This window comes from Cydia pomonella, chromosome 24 (genome assembly GCF_033807575.1).
Source record: "Cydia pomonella isolate Wapato2018A chromosome 24, ilCydPomo1, whole genome shotgun sequence".
Taxonomy (NCBI): Eukaryota; Metazoa; Arthropoda; class Insecta; order Lepidoptera; family Tortricidae; genus Cydia; species Cydia pomonella.
In genome coordinates this window covers 1,512,664-1,531,918 of record NC_084726.1, presented here as the reverse complement: position 1 = coordinate 1,531,918, position 19,255 = coordinate 1,512,664, and the positions used below count along the sequence as shown (strand labels likewise).

Genomic DNA, 19,255 nt, shown 5'->3' with positions numbered 1-19,255 from the left:
TCATGCAACAAGCAATTTGGCAAAACATTATTGTTGAAAAAATGCGATTACCGTAAGATCGTTAAAATATATAATGCTAATTAATAGTTAAAAAAAAAAACAGCTCTTCAAATCCTGCTTTATTTATTTATTTAAACTTTATTGCAAAATACATGAATAGTACAAATGGCGGACTTAATGCCAGAAGGCATTCTCTACCAGTCAACCATGAGCTAAAGCTAATGCCTGCTTTGCGTAATTAAAAAAAAGTCGTACATTCTACACAAAAGTATTCTAACTTTTTTTGAACCTCTTTAATTTTGCGTATATTTTAGTTGGCACTTTTTCAAACCACTAACATTTATTAAACTACATGTAATATTTACCATGAATAGTCAAAAATATTTTTTTTACCGCAATTATGAAAGGGAAGCGAAAATTCGCTTCAAGAACACAATGCCATTTTGAAAGACCTCCGTCTACACTAGCGCCCCTTGGGTCCGTTAGCGGCGAAATTAAACACGTTAGCATTCATTGACGATCTTATATAGATTTTTAGTATTCGATTTTTTACTGACGAATTTTTAGTATCCGATTTTTTACTGACGAATTTTTAATATTCGATTTTTTACTAATGAATTTTTTATATTCGATTTTTTACTGACGAATTTTTAGTATTCCATTTTTTACTGACGAATTTTTAGTATTCCATTTTTTTCTGACGAATTTTTAGTACTTATTCGATTTTTTACTGACAAATTAGTTTATTACTGCTTGCGACTACGCGGGGTAGACTATAAGTTCGTGTTATCTAAGATGACGCGCAGATTATCAAATATAAACTTTAATAATATGACCATACGAGTCAAGGCGTCCGTCGTCATGAATGACACGATCTATATTCACAAGTTTTTGTTTTGAGGATCAAATATCTCAATGGAACCCATTGCATTAAATAATAGGTACAAAATTTTATATACATTGAATTATTATTATAAAACTAGCATAGAGAACCAGTATTTTGCATGTCTGTGAAGTTGGCATATCAAAGTCTAGCAGATCAAGTTTTTATTGGAGTTCTATTAGCATGCACCATAGTTCTAGAGTTCCTGATACTTTATATCAATAGTTCTGGCGTTTTTATCATAAAAACCAATAGGTACTATGGATTTTTACCAAATGATATGCTAACTTCACACACTAGCATATCATTTAGTTACAAATGGAATAAAAAAATATATATATATATTTATAAAAATATATATTTTGCGCCATGAATTGTTTTGACGGTATCAGCGTCGCTCGTCTCATTATTTTTGGGTTCCGTAGCTCGAAAGAAAAAAACGGAATCCTTGTAGGACCACTTTGTTGTCCGTCCGTCTGTCTGTCTTTCATGATCCTTTTTCTCAGGAACGCGTAGAAGTATCAAGCTGGAATTTATATCAAATACTCAGGTCTACTGTTTCTTGGAGCTGTCAAAAAATGAAACTCCTAAGCCAACGCGATCAAAAGATTTTATTATTAATAGGCCACCACATCTATAGCAGATGATTGTTGCAGCGTCGGGTAAAATCAGGTGTTGCGGGGAGGTTGATTGCAACGTCTGCGATGACTGAAGGGTCCAATACCAGAGCGGCATCTTCTGCCACAGCAATCACAAACATGACGAGAGTCCAAGGGAGGAGGTCTAGCAGCGCGGACTCTTTTCTGCCTAAGGTTCTCTAACCAGTCCTTGTCATGCTTGTCTACACCCGCTTTGAGATCTCGACGCCACTCTGGCCTCATTTCAGCCTGAGATTCCCAATTGTGAGGATGAATATCGAAGCAGATCAAGTCCCTCTCGCAGCAGTCCTTGAATCTAAGCTTAGGGCGTCCAACCGGCCTCCTAGCGTTTGCGATTTGGCCCAACAGCCCGTGAACTCAGAATCTTGAAATTGGGTATGAAGCAACGTCTTATAGCACAGATAAAGGGAAAATTGCGAAAACCGTAAATATTTAGTTACATCATATAATAATATATACCTACAGGTTTGTACGGAACCCTCGGTGCGCGAGTCCGACTCACACTTGGCCGGTTTTTCCGCCATTCTCCAAATTTGTGCCTGCGTCTATTGTAGTCTAAACTCCATCAAACCATACTAAATGTATTAAAAGTTTGACGGAGTTGAACCTGACCGCTTTTGGCCGGTTTTTTTCATTTATTTCGTATCATTTTGTATCAGGATCATTCTCTAGATTTGTGCCTGCGTCTAAACTCCGTCAATCCATACTAAATGTATGAAAAGTTTGACGGAGTTGAGTCTGACCGCAGTCGGGTCATTCTCCAAATTTGTAACTGCGTCTAAACTCGGTAAATGTCTACTAAAGTGACGAAGCCGATAATAATGGTTTGTCCCTTTCCATCATACCAATACGTCGGAAAGTTACAAACGATTATTAGCGGCATCGTAACTTTAGTAGACGTTTATGAATAAGGGGGTAAATGTATGAAAAGTTTAAAGGCCGCCATACACGGACTGCTTTGAGCAGTCAGTGCCAACAGCTTCAAGCGGTCGCCGTTGGGTGATCTACAGTTCCAATACAAAATCGTCTTTCGCAATACACGAACCGCCCGAAGCAGTTGCAACACTTGCAACTGCTTCGGGCGGTTGGCTGCGCGGTGAAATATCATTATGCGGCCAAGCTGCAAAAGCAGTCCGTGTATGTTGATCACTGGGTTACCGCTCGAGCAGTCCGAGTATGGCGGCTCTAACGGAGTTGAGTCTGACCGCAGTCATAATTTGAGAACGACCCATTTATTCATTGTTTTTATTCAGTTAAGGAATATATGAACATGTCATATTAGCATATAGGGATTAGAATAAGTAGATTATAAGTATATTTTAATATTTGCATGCTGTTTCGGCTGAATATTACTGTGACAATATTTAATGTAACACCTTGTACCTACGTATTCTTGCAAATAAACGCTTCTATTCTATTCTATTCTATTCTTTATTTATTTAACCTTTATTGCACAATACAAAAAAGTACAAATGGCGGATTTAATGCCTTAAGGCATTCTCTACCAGTCAACCATTGGGCCAAACAGAACCCATTAGCCATTATTAGCGATTGTCACCTTGGCTAGACCGGCTGCACATACAGTAGGTGTCGCAAGAGTGACCTTGAACTGATTCTCGGCCGCTCGTTCATTGACACCGGTAGGTAACTCCGGTTACATTGCATACTCATGTATCTGTAGCCGTGGCAACCGTCCATCAACCTCTCGGTAAATAAAATGACAGGGAAAACTTTTTTTCTACCCGTCGACTGTAACGGTTGAATTAGTTTGTATACCAAACTATAATTGCGTACTTTTCATGTATGGGCTCCCAACTTAACTATAATAGTACATTTCGATGCTAGTACGGAAAGTATGTCATTACTCCACGAGTACCGAGATATCTTGGCAAGACTCGGAACGAGTGAAGAATGACATTTCCGCACGTGTATCGAAGGACGTTTTTTCGGGTTCCGTACAGTTTCGAAAAAATAAGAAAAACAACATGTACTTTTTTATGCATGTTCTATAAGGCAGAAATAATTGTAAATATAAAATATTATACTATTATTACCTAAGTATCGTTATTTACGATTATTTGTGTATCGTATATTTAAATTGTATGAAAACAAAATCGAATGTTGCCTTTGGAAACTTAAAACATTCTTGCAGTAAGAAAAAACGCCTCTGCTTTGACAGGCGTTTCAGCAGCTATTCCGTTCCGTTCATCAGACAACTTATTAAGAACGGTTTTTCAATATTAATGATTAAAAAATAAACGTGTTATAATGAGAGGTAAGTAATAAAATATGAAATATGCTTATATTTATTATTTTTACATTAACAGTAGGTTTTTAAAGGAAAAGGACTTTTAAAGGAAACTAACATTAACACTCATCAATAAGTAGTCATGAATTGGAACAAGTGGAAAAGTAAAAAGCACTAGTTCGCGAAATCCAACTTTCCGCACGCTAAACAGCTACGGAAAGTAGCACTTTTTGAGCAACTGTATTAAAAAAATTCTTTCGATACGATGTAGTCAACTATTAAAAAAAAACATTAATCACCAGCCGCCGAACTAGGTAAGCAAACAGCGTTAAAAATCGCCAAAAAATCCACCTTGCACACAAAATCGGCAACAATAAACGCAAAAATCAAAACGGCCAGACACAGATCATCTCTTTCTCATTCCGTATCCGAAATTTTCGAGGAGAAAAATGTCGAGAACGAAACCTCGATTTCTGAGATCTTCACGCAGAGGTTTTTTTCACCTAAGTTGATGCAGTTGTCCTTATCGCACTGATTTTAGAAGCCGCCCCCGTCAGCGCGACGGAGATATTTGCCTAAAATTCTCAAATCTAAGAAGGGGGGAGCTGTTATTTCCTCTTAATAATCTAAAATTTCTGGAAAATATATAGTCCTCCTCCCCGTATGCGACGACGGGGCGACTCCTCCGACTGTTTTTAATTGGAAACATGGAACGCTCTAATATGACTTGCAAAGCCAAATTTGGTTTTGAAAATGAGATGGCAGTGCCCTTCACTAGGCTCCATAAAATTAAGAAATCATTCATGGGTTATTGTGTAAGATTTTACATTAAACTTCCTAATATTATAACTGAATTGTCTGTTAGTAAATTTAAAAATTATGTAAAACGTAAGCTTATCTCTAAAGCCTATTATAGCACACAAGACTACATGAATGATGAAACACCGTGGGATTAAGTGTGATTGTAAAGAATGAATTATTTATTGTTATGTTAATAATGCTGAAATTGATAATTACCGTATTTTTTGACATTTAGATTTTATTCTAGAAAGTTTCTAGACTAGTATTTTATACAATTTTGATGTTTGACGATCCTTTTGTGAAATTCTTATTATTAAGTTTACCATATCTATAATAATTCAATGTTTTTTTTTTAGAACAATAATAACTGCATCAATAAATTGCTCTGATATTTAGATTAAGATGATATTTGTAAAATTTGACGATTTAAAAGTGCTTGTTGCTAGGCCTATTTGAATAAAGAATATTTTGACTTTGACTAGACTATATGGTGCGCAATGACGCTGGCCAGCTGGGTAGGTATAGGTATACGAGGGCATCGGTCGCGTCTTACGAAGATGGTGCTTAGCATCCAGGTCTTCCCAGCGCCGCTGCTCGTAATATCGCATCGCAAGTTACTCCCTGTTTTCGGTATATCGCAAGTGGAGTGGTGACACTTGAGGACGTCTTTATGGCGCAAGTACTGACCCCCCTGTTTCCTTTTTCTGCTACAGAGTTCTGAGTAAGATAGTGATTTGGGTAATCTGTTATTACCCATGCGCATGACGTGGCCACCCACCTCAGTTGGCGCTTGATGATAAGTGCGTCGATACCCAGGCAAATAGAAATAAAAATCGGTCAAGAGCATGTCGGGCCATGCTCAGAGTAGGGTTCCGTTGGTTACTTTTCCGTCACAATAAGCTAAAATGGAGCTTAAAGTATAGTAGATTGTTAACCAAAGGGATGAACTGTGGATGTACGTCTTTTTACTATGATGGGTCAACTTTTTGTATTAACTCAAAAACAGCTAAACAGATCATGTCCGCTACAGTTTTCATATACCTAATGTCTTTCTTACACTAAGGCCTGTGTGGACGCTTGAAGCGGAGCGTTCGGCGGGGCATGCAGCGTGGCGTCGGGCTCTGAAATGATTTGAACAGCGTGCACAAAGGCCGCTCTTATACGTTTGCATTTAACATGCACGCCACACGCCCCTCCCCGCTGCACGCCCAACTTGAGCGTCCACTCAGGCCTTACACTTAAGCTCTACTTCCACGATTTTTTTCATATTTTTTGGACCTATGGTTCAAAAGTTAGAGGGAGGGGGACACATTTTTTTTCTTTCGGAGCGATTATCTCCGAACATATTCATTTTATAAAAAAATGTTTGTTGAAGACCCCTATTCGTTTTGAAAAACCTTTCCAACGACACCCCACACTGTAATGCTGAAGCAAAAAAAATCACGTTTACGTAAAGGGGAGGTACCCTAAAAAAAATATTTTTTTAGATTTTATTGTACGACCGGCTTTATTGATGTATATATCCATGCCAAATTTCAGCTTTCTAGCACTAACGACCACTGAGCAATGCCTCGGACAGACAGACAGACAGACAGACAGACATACAGACAGACGGACATGGCGAAACTATAAAGGTTCCTAGTTGACTACGGAACCCTAAAAAGAATACGCGAACACACGCACACATTTTTGAGTGCGAAAGAGTCCGACTACAAATGAAAAAACCTGACCACTTTCGAGTATCACTGGCGGCCGCTAGCGGCCGCTTGAATGCCCCATAACGTAAGGACTGGAAAATACGAGAACCCATGTTCAGAAGATACGGTGAGCTGTTATATCTTGGAATAATAAAAAAACGCCCATATTCTAGAGACACTATAAATGATCATGTCTAATGTAATCTATTAATCTACATAATTTATTTTAATTTACAACAGATCTACTATTTAAGGAAGTAATCTGTACGCCACGTGTAAACTTTTAATATGTATCTACGTAAGCTACGCCAGGTGATCACCGATTACATAGACACCGCAGCTGGCGCGTTTGCAGTTATTATTTTATGCAACTATCAAAATGGTATTTTATACGATCGTGATATAATAGAGAGCTTTTCAGTCGAGTACCGTGTATAGGCAACGAAGCTTGCTGAGTTGCCTAAGTGAGGTATGCGTCATTAAAAATATATATTTTTTACTAAAATAAGTTGTCTGGAACCCTGGTTGTAACCAAGGTTGTCTGTAGCGATAAGACCGCCCGTTGTCTACCATAGTTTAAGTTGTGTGTTTAATTTGTTTTGTTTTTGTTTTGTTGTGTGTTGTTTCAGTTGTTGTTGTTGTTTTGACGACCGGTTTGGCCTAGTGGGTAGTGACCCTGCCTATGAAGCTGATGGTCCCGGGTTCAAATCCTGGTAAGGGCATTACTCGTGTGATGAGCATGGATATTTGTTCCTGAGTTATGGGTGTTTTCTATGTATTTAAGTATTTATAAATATTTATATAGTGTATATATCGTTGTCTAAGTACCCTCAACACAAGCCTTATTGAGCTTACTGTGGGACTTAGTCAGTTTGTGTAATAATGTCCTATAATATTTATTTATTTATTTTATTTATTTTAGTTGTCGGGTGTCAGACCGTCAACATCTCCAGCATCTCCTGAGGATGCCTCGTAGAGAGGCGAAACACGTGCCGAGTTTTGTACTTTCGGTGCAGGGTTGTTATATTTATTTGCGTATTTATTTTTGCGGTGGGAGGGTGGGAACATTAATTGCATGTAAAAATACGCAAGTAAGTATAACGGGTTAGCACTAACACGTTATTTTCTCGCGGATTAGCAAAGTAATATTTCTTGCTTTAATTTTCATTATGTCCTTTTCATATTGGTGAGCAATAAGGAATATTTGTATTGTATTGTAAGTAATGCAAATTGGCAAGCATCTTCTTCTTCCTCGCGTTGTCCCGGCATTTTGCCACGGCTCATAGGAGCCTGGGGTCCGCTTGACAACTAATCCCAAGATTTGGCGTAGGCACTAGTTTTTACGAAAGCGACTGCCATCTGACCTTCCAACCCAGAGGATAAACTAGGCCTTGTTGGGATTAGTCCGGTTTCCTCACGATGTTTTCCTTCACCGAAAAGCGACTGGTAAATATCAAATGATATTTCGTACATGAGTTCCGAAAAACTCATTGGTACGAGCCGGGGTTTGAACCCGCGACCTCCGGATTGCAACTCGCACGCTCTTACAGCTAGGCCACCAGCGCTTCCGCTAGCGCTTACACAAAAACACATAACCACGCGAGCCCTGGCCCGCCCGTCCCCGGTTCTATGGGAGCGCGGCCGGCGCTAGTTCTTATAAAAACCAGAATATTAAAAAAAAGCAAAACGTACAGACACAGATAATAGTCATATTGAACCCATATAAAAAATATTCGTCTAGTGCCAAAATCCAGAGGAAAATGTCGAGAAGAGTTTGTATAGGATTTTTTTTAATACTACGTCGGTGGCAAACAAGCATACGGCCCGCCTGATGGTAAGCAGTCTCCGTAGCCCATGTAATGTATAATTGTTGGTGCAATAAAGAATATTTACTTACTTACTTACTTACATCTGCAACTCCAGAGGAGTTACATGCGCGTTCCCTAGTTGGGCTCTGCTCTAGATCCGGAATGACAGCCACTGGCTGTGCCCTACCACACAAAGCGAGGTGACATTCACAATGCCCATACCTCTCTTTTGGACGTAGTTTAAGGACACCCGCGTCCGTGAGTGACCACGAATGCTTCCTCTTCATGCAGAACCAAGAGCAATTGACTTGAACCCAACGTTTCTTCAAACAAAAACTTTACTTTAGACACTGATATATCCGATTCATATTTTTAATACTTTATTGTTAAATATCAAGGCACGCGCCTTCGTGAATGACATGATGTATACATTGCAGTCCGTCAAACGATTTTTTTTTAATTTTTTTTATTTTTTTTTTTTTTTTCATTACAACATTAAAATATAAAATATGTGTACCACAAAACAAAATATTCGCCAAACTGCGAGACAGTTGGCGATGAGCTCGCTCGTTATACTTATAAAAAGGTACATAATTTTGCACTGTCCTACCGTCCCGGCATGGCTACGGCTACGGCTGTAAGTACATTCCTACATAATCCCTCTTGGGCCGTCGGCTAAAAAAAAAAACCTTTAAAAGTAAACAGAAAAATAAGAAAAAAGTATAAAAGACGACTTACCTGTATAACTTCTAGAAACCGCAACAAACTCGTTTATAACACAAACTACTTTATAGCGAAATACAAAAAATGCTCTGTCTTTTGAAAAACATTTATCATTTTGTTCATAAACTCACGCACACATCGGCCGGCAACTGTCAAGTTCAAATTTCGAAAAAGGAACGCGCGCCAAAAACAGTGATGCGCCGAACAGTTATCGATAACGTTTAACGGTTATTCGGTTTAAACGCGACACGTCGTTTTGTAGCGAGTGCGCGGTGGGCAATGAGTCGATATCAGTGAGGTGACGTTGAGGTGGTTATGTCAACATTATTGCCGGTAGTGTTGTTGTGAGCAAATTATCGAAAAGTTTTTTGCGAAAACTGCATAACTATTTATTTTGGTCATTCAAAAAAAACGTTAAAAAATTACACTTTTTGTATGAGATGCTATAAAACTTTAATGGGCATTAAACTGGATTTTTTTGGAAAAAAACAATACACGTGTCTGAGTAGAATATAAAACTAAGCATAGTGCTAAACAACTAAATGAAAAATGCGCATGGAAATAAATCAAAACTAGTTGCCAAGGTTAGATACTCAACTTGCCAGAATTATATAGCAATTATGTTGTTATCTCGTGAGAATCCCGACAAAATGTCTCGAGACTATCCAATCGCTAGTTTTAGATAGATAGTGTTGGTTAACTACGTACGTAAGTAAGTTATGGTAAATGATTAGCCTCAACTGCGTTTTTTCTGAAACTTCTTCCCTCGCACAGCTAAATTCTAGAATATGAACTGTCGCCTGTGGTATTACCGGACCGAGACGACCTTGAAACCTTCAAGAAAAGAGCGTACTCCCCTCTTAATAGCAGGCAACGCACATACAACCCCTCTGATGTTGCAAGTGTCCATGTACGACGGTAATGGCTTACGATCAGGCGATTTGTCTACTCGTTTGCTTCCTATATCACAAACAATGTGTATTAAGGGCGATAAACAAGAATTTACGAACTAGTGTGAATTAACACGAGTTCGTTACTCCTGTACCACCCGTGACGCACACAGTTGTTTTTCATTTAACTTGTCAGATAAAAAGGGGAAAAAATAGAACTTCTGACTAATTTCAGACGTACATTACAGCCATTATGGACCGCATTGCCTTGCAAGTGTAATGAAAAAAAATACATTACAGTATAGCCCTAGGTCGAAATTTATGATTTACGGACCGCATTGCCTGCGTGTAATAACCCGTGTGACTAAAAAATAAAAGAAAATAAATACAAGAACAGATTTAAAATGTAAATAAAGAGAAAGATGTAGCGTTTGGGTTAAAAAAAGAAACTATCACTTGATCTTAATTGTTTGTGTCAATCCCATCATCCACTAGATTAAAAAGCACCCTAAATAACACAAACCCACACGTTGGATATTTGTTGGACGTTGGATGTTGGATATTTTATGTATTCAATTTACACACCTACATGTCGCTGTGTTACCTATTAAATGTCTGTATTGTCTACTTAATAGTTTCGGTCCTGTGGAGTTAATTGTCCTGTCGCAACTAGTGATGCAATTTAGTTACAAAGCATATTGCCAAGGAAAGTTAGGGATGTAAACTAAAGAGTTTATTAGTTAATACCTAGCTTAGAAATAAATCTACAAGTATACTTTCTTAGATATAATAAAGTGACCTAGAAAGTTACCGCAGCAGTGAAAACTGACCACAGCCTCGCCGCTTTGGATGGTACAATTATTATGACCGTCGCATCTGGCTTTTTAAAGTTTCGTATCACTTTGGTAGTATTCGTTCGTTTGTCCGACTGTAACCTAGCTCAGAGTTCATTAGAACTAAAAATAATAAAGTTTGAAACCCTCGCAAGCGAGGTCACGAGCATCTAACATAATATAAGTACTACCAAGGACGCATAATATTATCAATGTTCTTGAGTACTATATGATCACAAGCATCTATAGGCAGCGCTGCCCGCTTATCATCAAACAATCCATACGCTTGTTTCCTACCGTTATGGTAATAATGCAGGTATAAAATGCCATATCTAACCTACTGTACTAACATAAAAAAATATGCATGTGTCGAGTGTTCTATTAATAAAAAGAGATACCTAGATAGTATTTGTCACGTGATAAATTCATGTTCTTATTTGAAATTTACATAGAATACTCGTATATAAGTAGGTACTCGTACGTTCTCAATAAATTATAAAACGTAACTAAACTCGATCTGGGACAATACACTTAAAATGTAAATAATCGGTGAAGATCACATACGCACGCAAATACAAACGTCAGCACATAACTATACAAAACTATAACACAAGCGATTTGGAAGCTTATATTAATGTCGTAAATACTATTCATAGTAAATTGGTTTAACGAATTTGCTTAACGTAATTTTACATTCACGAAAAAGTAAAAAGCCTAAATAGCTTAGAAATGTCAATGTAGAAAAGCAAAATTTTATTTGCTGCTGTGAAACTACACATTACGTAATCATTGTTGGACGACATTGACGATATAACGGTAAAAAAAGTGTGTGCTATCGTCATCGAAATAGAATTGAATTAAAATGAGGTGATCGTCATACGACGCTTGGATGAATGAAATGTAAGCATTACTACACTGAGTTGCGTATTTCATCATTTTGTTTGCATTGTAATGCGTAAATGTATTGTTCTCAATGATTGATAATATTGATACAATAAAATGTGACGTTATCTTAATTATGTCCAATTGATTTTGCCTCCCATTGATATCCCGACATTTTGCCTGGATACTCACAATGGAAACTCCTTTGCCGTGTTTGGTTTGGTCAACGAGGTGATTTTTAATGATAAAATTATAGTAGGCAAACGAGCAGAATAATCGCTGATGGTAAGCTATTACCATCGCCTAAGGACACCTGCAACACCGCCTGAAGATACGAAATATCACCACTTTTTAACGTGGAATACTTTTACTCAATTAAATTATCTGGATAAAGTTACGAGTATAATCAAATACTACCCAAGTCAAAAAACATTTATACATTACAAATATAATTTGCACGGATTCGCCAAACATGTTGTTACAGAGATCGTTATTTTATTTCAACATCGTTATTTAAATAAATAAGAAAAGATGACTTACTATTTAGTGTAACAGATCAATACGAGAATGCCTCATACTACCCGTTCGCTCCAAGTTTGTCGTCGGCTACCGTTACATGATAATGTCACAAGTACAATTATTAGTACTATCGACAAAAAATAATTTCGTATTTTATTTTTTAATGCTCACTTCATGTCAGTTTTTATTTATTTATTTATTTATTGTTCGGAGAACCAACAGCTATAAATTGCACAATAGTTATATATATATAAATAACACTGAATGATGATGGCTGAAGCACTGGGTGCAGCTACATGCCCCTTTATGTAGGAATTTGTAGTAATATCTTGTCATACTAACCCTAGATTTAAGTATTTGTATGTTACTAACACAATATGGACATTGTTCGAAATAAATTCTTATTGATTGATTGATTGATTGATAACAAAGAAACAATTATAGGTTCCCACCACCGGTAGCAACAGGTTAACAGATAATTGGTGGTTAGCACTAGATTTTGTTTTTCTTTTTTTTTTTACAACGTATTACCACTAATATTTTTAAATATTAATACTTATTATATTATATACGTAACAAAGAAACCAAAACTTATTAGTAAAATTAATACGTTAATCGATACAATAATATGCCAACGCATACGACTCGCTCAAGTAATTTGTCTGTTAGAATCCGTCTTATAGTTATGATTGTAATTAATGTAAATAAAATAAAAAAATGATTATAAAACTGTGATAAGTAAGTAAATAATAGCCGAGTCGATAACCGAGGAGCCGAGTGGATAAGGCGTCAGAGGGAGTGATGCGGCTAAGCGGGCCGGTAGGTAACGGCCAACTTGAAACGACCGGGTAGTATCATGAAATCTGCCTTTTGTGCTAGTAGAATATCCACACATATTTATTTGTGAAACTTCTGCCTGGGACCTCGTTTGCGTGGAATGATGATGAAATTTCATTTAAATCGGTTCAGCGGTTTAAGGTCTCTGCCCACTACACCGTGTTATGACCTTAATAGGAAAGCTGAAATTATTTAACCAACCGGAGTCGCCTTTAAGAGCAGCTTACCCCTCTGTCGATGGTCATACTCATGTCATGTCATACTTATTGTATGGACTGACGTTTATCAGACATGGCTATTTGTACGTAACGTACATTATACATACATTTGACGTGGCCCTCCCCCGCAAAAAACGGCACACTGTTATGTACAGAAAATTACAATAAAGGCGTCTCCAGGTGTTTTCTAAGTAGGAACGTGTCAGGCAAAAAAATATTATTTGTATTGAAAAGTATGAGTTTTTTTCGAGCGACCGACCAACACCGTCGCGTACCATGCACGAAACGTCATAATTTATTAAACGATAAGAGTTATCAGACGTAGAAACAGACAGAACTACTTTCCCATTTAAAGCATCAGTAGGGATTAAGTATAATAAAAAATAAAAATATCGATATCGATACAATGTGGACAGTAACATCCCTAGTAACATGTTATCTGTGGGTGTGTCCCACAATAATGCACTTGAAGTGTTATCAACTCAGTCTTATTGATAGAGCTAGGTTAGGATTAAGATTCAGGGGGGACTAGCTAAGTAACAATTGCATGTATGTAAACACTTTATTGTACATTAGATACCCGACGTCCAAATGAGAGGTACTTATGGGCACTGTGAATGTCATCTCGCTTTGTGTGGTAGGGCACAGCACAGCGGATGTCATTCCAGATCTAGAGCAGAGCCCAACTGGAGAAGTACCTCCACCTTACAGAAACCGCAGACAAATAACACTAGACCCTACTCATAGTGAACTCCTGCCGGTCAGTAGGATTGCCAGTGCTCAACGAGGATGCAAAGTATTAGCATCGGCAACGCTTAGTGAAACACCTTCGTAGTCCATAGGCTACGGAGACTGCTTACCATCAGGCGGGCCGTATGGTTGTTTGCTACCGACGTAGTATAAAAAAGATAATCTGGTTTAGATCGTGTCATTCACGAAGACGCGTGCCTTAACTCGTATTGCCATGTCATTAAAGGTTAGATTTGACAAATCTGCGCGTCAACGTGGATGACACGAACTATGTATACAGCCGTAAAGGCACAAAGTTCGCTCAGTACAAAGTGCCATTTTCGCCGCACGCACACGGACATGACATTTACGCACACGGACGTGACATTTACGCACACAGACGTTACATTTACAGGCGTTCTCGGGCACTCTCGGGCAGAGCTTAGTCGGGCTGTGAGCGCGTTGCACTACCAACAGGTTGCAGCTGCCCACCTCCTAGAGAACAAAATTTCTAACTATAACTATGACCTTCCCCCTCTCCTTGGCCATCGGCCATGCTATCTGCCCAACGAAAGCAGGGAGGGCCCTAGCCCATCAACTGGCGACGACCTTAACGCGGGCGCATCTGTCAATTTCCTTGATAAATTACGTACCATTTATCAAGGAAATTGATAAATTATGTGTTTTCTATGTATTTAAGTAGTTTATAATTATTTATATATTATATATATCGATGTCTAAGTACCTACAACACAAGCCTTATTGAGCTTACTGTGGACTGTGGGACTTAAGAGGAAATACTCCCTCTGGAGTATCCAGTGGAGTGGAGTATAGTCTTGCAATCCGGAGGTCGCGGGTTCAAACCCGGCTCGTACCAATGAGTTTTTCGGAACTTATGTACGAAATATTATTTGATATTTACCAGTCGCTTTTCGGTGAAGGAAAACATCGTGAGGAAACCGGACTAATCCCAACAAGGCTTAGTTTACCCTCTGGGTTGGGAGGTCAGATGGCAGTCGCTTTCGTAAAAACTAGTGCCTACGCCAAATCTTGGGATTAGTTTTCAAGCGGACCCCATGCAGGCTCCCTTGAGCCGTGGCAAAATGCCGGGACAACGCGAGGAAGAAGACTCCCTCTGGAGTATGTTTTCCATGAAACACTATTTTTAAATTTTTTCTGGCACTGTTTATTAATACACCGTTTATGTTATTAACGATTAAATCTATAACTCGTTTAATTTTTATGTTTAGGTTCACATATTTTAATGAAGGAAACTGTAAGTCTACAATATAAGTAACTACTATTAAAATAACAATACAAGATTTTTAAAGGGTCGGCAACGCGCATGTAACACCTCTGGAGTTGCAGGCGTCCATAGGCTACGGTGACTGCTTACCATCAGGCGGGCCGTATGCTTGCTTGCCACCGTCGTGGTATAAAAAAAAATTGTTTCTGAATTAAAAAAAGTACCAGTACCCCTTCTCAGCTTTGTCAATTTTAGATAAATATCTCCGTCGCACTGACAGGGGCGGCGGCTCCTAAATTAGTGCGATAAGGACAACTGCAGCTTAGGCGAAAAAACCAGCGTATAAAATCTCAAAAATCGAGGTTTCGTTCCCGACATTTTCCTCCTCGAAAACTTAACCAATCGTAACGAAATTTTAGGAACGGAGTGAGGAAGACATTATCTGTGTCTGACCGTTTTTATTTTTGCGTTTATTGTTGCCGATTTTGTATGCTAGGCGTCTGTTTACTGCGCATTTATTTGACCGTTTTTAGCGCTTTTCAAAGTACCTAATGTACCAAAAAGTGTCATCAAAAAACCCTAAATAGGTGGCGCTACAATACCTAGAATACTTGAACAAAAAATCAAATCATAGACAGCGCACTTCACTCCGTTAATAGCGCCTAGGTTCTTAGCTACTCTAGCGCTACTCTGGAGAGATTTGGAACTATTATTTATAGCTAACAGCTGGACACTTTTGCAACAGTTCTACCATAAGAGATGTCACTCCTCTTAATTCCACACTCCATAGTTTGCATGGAAATAAATTTCACCAATGTCTCCTCTGAAAAAAGATAACGTGTTAAATTATTTATTTCTAATGCCTGAATAGAGTCTAGACGTCTATAACACAATAAAATTCTTCAACAATTGCTCACGTAGTATCAAATTCAATAAAATTCTGCCCAGAGATATCTCCTAAATACTAACCAAGCAAGTGAGTACTTGATACGGTGTGAAATCGAATTTAAAAGGCATTTGTGTTCATATATTTTTAATCCAACTCACAAGTACTAGCTCTTGCCCGGGACTTCATCTGCTGGGAATTTTTATTTATTTACACGGCAATACACTACAAATAAAAAAACTATAAATTGAAATTGAAATTGAATACACTGAGAAACTAAATTTTAACAAATTAACAAAGCTAAAGTACATATAGCAAAACATTAAAACATAACATTATAAATAAAAATAAATCAATATTATAGGACATTATTACACAAATTGACTAAGTCCCACAGTAAGCTCAATAAGGCTTGTTTAGTTTAGTTTAGTTTATTTATCTCTCAATACAATGTTCAAAGTTAATGTAAAAGGATACATAAGCAATTACTTATCGTATAGTGATCGTCGGATACATGTGAAATTTAATATTATTACAATACAATTATAATGTTATAGAGGTAGAGGTAGTTATATACAATGGTATATAAATCTATCATATAATATTTGCCATATCAAAATGTCAAAAATAATCAATAGGAATAAAGAAGAAAACTGAAATTGTACCATGATACTACAGAGTACCTATCAATGAATAAGTTACATATGATATTCAAACAATGTCAAGTAGAAAATAAAAAAGAATGTCAACTGAAAACAAAAACTTTAAAATGAATAACAATAACAATATACATATTAGAAATTACAATCTACATGTAGTTGGTCAGATTCAGTTTATTTTGAAAGATATTCCTTAACTGAGTAGAGGGATTTCTTTAGTAAAAAAAATCTTAGTTTGCGCCTGAATGTTGCATCACATGTCTCATTTTTTATTTGATTAGGCAGGTGCTCGTAGAAAGTCGGACCTATTACTCGCGGGTTTTTTGCATGCAATACTGTGCGGCGCGGAACTGTCCGAAGTTTTCCCGTGCTCCGGAGGCATTTGCCCACGACCTCCACTCGCTTAAATTGAGACAGGTGTTTACGCGTGAACATGATGACCTCAAAAATGTACTCCGAATAGTGGGTCATAATCTGATGCTCAGCAAATAACGCTTTACAGGACTGCCTCTGCTGTAGACCGAGTATAGTCCTCAGCGCCCTTTTTTGCATAAGCAACACCCTGTTGGCGTCGGTCGAGTTACCCCACAAGATCACGCCGTAGACCATAAGCGAGTGGAAGTATGCGTAGTACGCCTGCCTTAACGCAGCACTTGAAACCAATGGCTTCACTTTGCGCAGTGCAAAGATCGCACCACCCAGCCTATCACACAGTGTGTTTATGTGTTCCTTCCAGCTTAAGGTGGGATCCATTGTAAATCCTAGAAACCTGCACGTATCGTTTGTGGGGATAGGACACTGAATGTTCGCGTTAGGGACGCGCCTACCCGAGTATAGCATGACGTTTGATTTGTTGACATTCAGAATCAATCCGTTAGCCGAAAACCATTTGTTAAGCTGGTCGCATACAGTATTGACCTTGCAATTAAGCTGTTCATATGTTGGAGCACTGACAACCACTGTTGTGTCATCGGCAAACAAAATGATTTGGCCGTCTTTAATAGCAGTTGGCAGGTCATTTATGAATGCGAGAAATAGGGTATTTCCCAGAGCCGAACCTTGCGGAATTCCTACCGTCACGTTGCCAGTCTCTGATCGCATTCTTTTTCCTCCCGCCATCACTTCTACTGTCTGTGTTCGGTTTTTTAAAAAAGATTTCAGTAGATTACCTTGCAGCCCATAACATGAGAGCTTTTTAATAAGTAGGTCGTGGTTTATGACATCGAATGCTTTGGACAGGTCACAAAAAATGCCAGCTACTTTGTGCCTGTCATCAATAGCGGTAGTGATGCTATCGATCATGTTATACGCTGCAGAAGTAGTTGACATGTTCTTACGGTAAGCAAATTGTCTGTCAGTCAGTAAGTCATTTTCAAAATGTTTCATTAATTGTTGGGATAGGAAGGACTCGATTATTTTTGATATGGTGGGTACTATTGAGATCGGCCTATAGTTGTCAACGGATGTTTTATCACCCTTACTTTTGTAGACGGGGCACACTCGGGTGCTCTTGAGTATGTCGGGGTAAACACCTTCCTTAAACATCTCGTTGATGAGGGCAACCAAAGTATCCGAAAGTAATGGCCAAATCGATAGTAGAACGTTGACTGATATATCATATATGTCAAGTGTGTTGCGACTTTTTAACATTGTTTTGAGGGTGCGATCGAGATCAGCACGTGTGACAAGGGGTATCTCAAAGGTGTGAACATCAGCGGTCCGTAGGTAGTCATTCATAGAATGCATTGCGAGTTGTTCATTTACTCCTATGTTGTAGTTGGACGCGACACTCAAAAAGTGACAGTTAAGGTGGTCAGGGACGTCTATAGTAGGAACAGGAATTGAGTTACTTTTTTTTTAAAGTGATGTCCTTTCTCTCCTGTGATGGTGAGGTTTCATCCTTAATTATTTTCCAGATTTCCTTTGTGGGATTACGGCTGTCCTTCAACCTTTTTGTGGTGTAGTCTTGCCTGGCTATTAAAACTTTACGTTTAATCAGGTCTGAGTAGTACTGGATACTTGTTGATATACTAATGTCATCCGGATATTGTTGTCGAAAGTGAGAAAGGTCATTTAAATATTGAATATATTTTAAGATATCATCAGTCATCCATGGAAGATTTGGTTTATTTTTTATTCGTATACGTTTCATGGGGAAATGAATATCAATATAATATGTCAATACACGCATTAATTTGCTAAACTTATTATTAATGTCAATATTAGTATCTAATATAAAATTCCAATCATAATTCTCAATGTCACAGTAAAATAAATAAATTGATTCATCATTAATTAGCCTACGTTCTAGAAAGATATTGGTTTCCTCGCGGTACAGATGCTCCACCGTTAGCGTAAATAGCTGTGCGTTATGGTCACTTATAGGTGTATCTATAGGTGAAGCGGTGACGTCACAGGTGTTGTTTACTATGCCGCAGTCAATGGAGGTGGAACTCTATATGGGACTTAGTCAATTTGTGTAATAATGTCCTATAATATTTATTTATTTATTTATTAAGAGGGAAGAATATATTTGCCATCCCAACGAAATAACGGTACCTCGGTACCTACTTTTTCTATGAAATTTCGGGAGAAAACGTTTTCCACTAACTAAATCTTAACAAATCACTTATATTTTGCTGTCGATCGATTCAGCATAATACATTCTAGGTTTATAGGTTACGCTTTAAAAAAAAGCAAATAAAAAAAAACCTATAAACCTAGTTTTTCATTGTAC

The 19,255-nt window shown here is 37.9% G+C and overlaps 2 protein-coding genes across 2 annotated transcripts in view; one reads left to right on the top strand and one right to left on the bottom strand.

The window, feature by feature from the left end:
* Positions 1-9,106, bottom strand: part of LOC133531047 (neural/ectodermal development factor IMP-L2-like) — a 95,074-nt gene extending 85,968 nt beyond the window's left edge. Inside the window, exon 1 of the mRNA XM_061869142.1 lies at positions 8,835-9,106. The gene's annotated coding sequence lies outside the window, so the exon portion shown is untranslated. The remainder of the gene's footprint in view (positions 1-8,834) is intronic.
* Positions 1-19,255, top strand: part of LOC133531045 (uncharacterized) — a 452,747-nt gene that overhangs the window by 401,879 nt on the left and 31,613 nt on the right. The window lies entirely within an intron of this gene.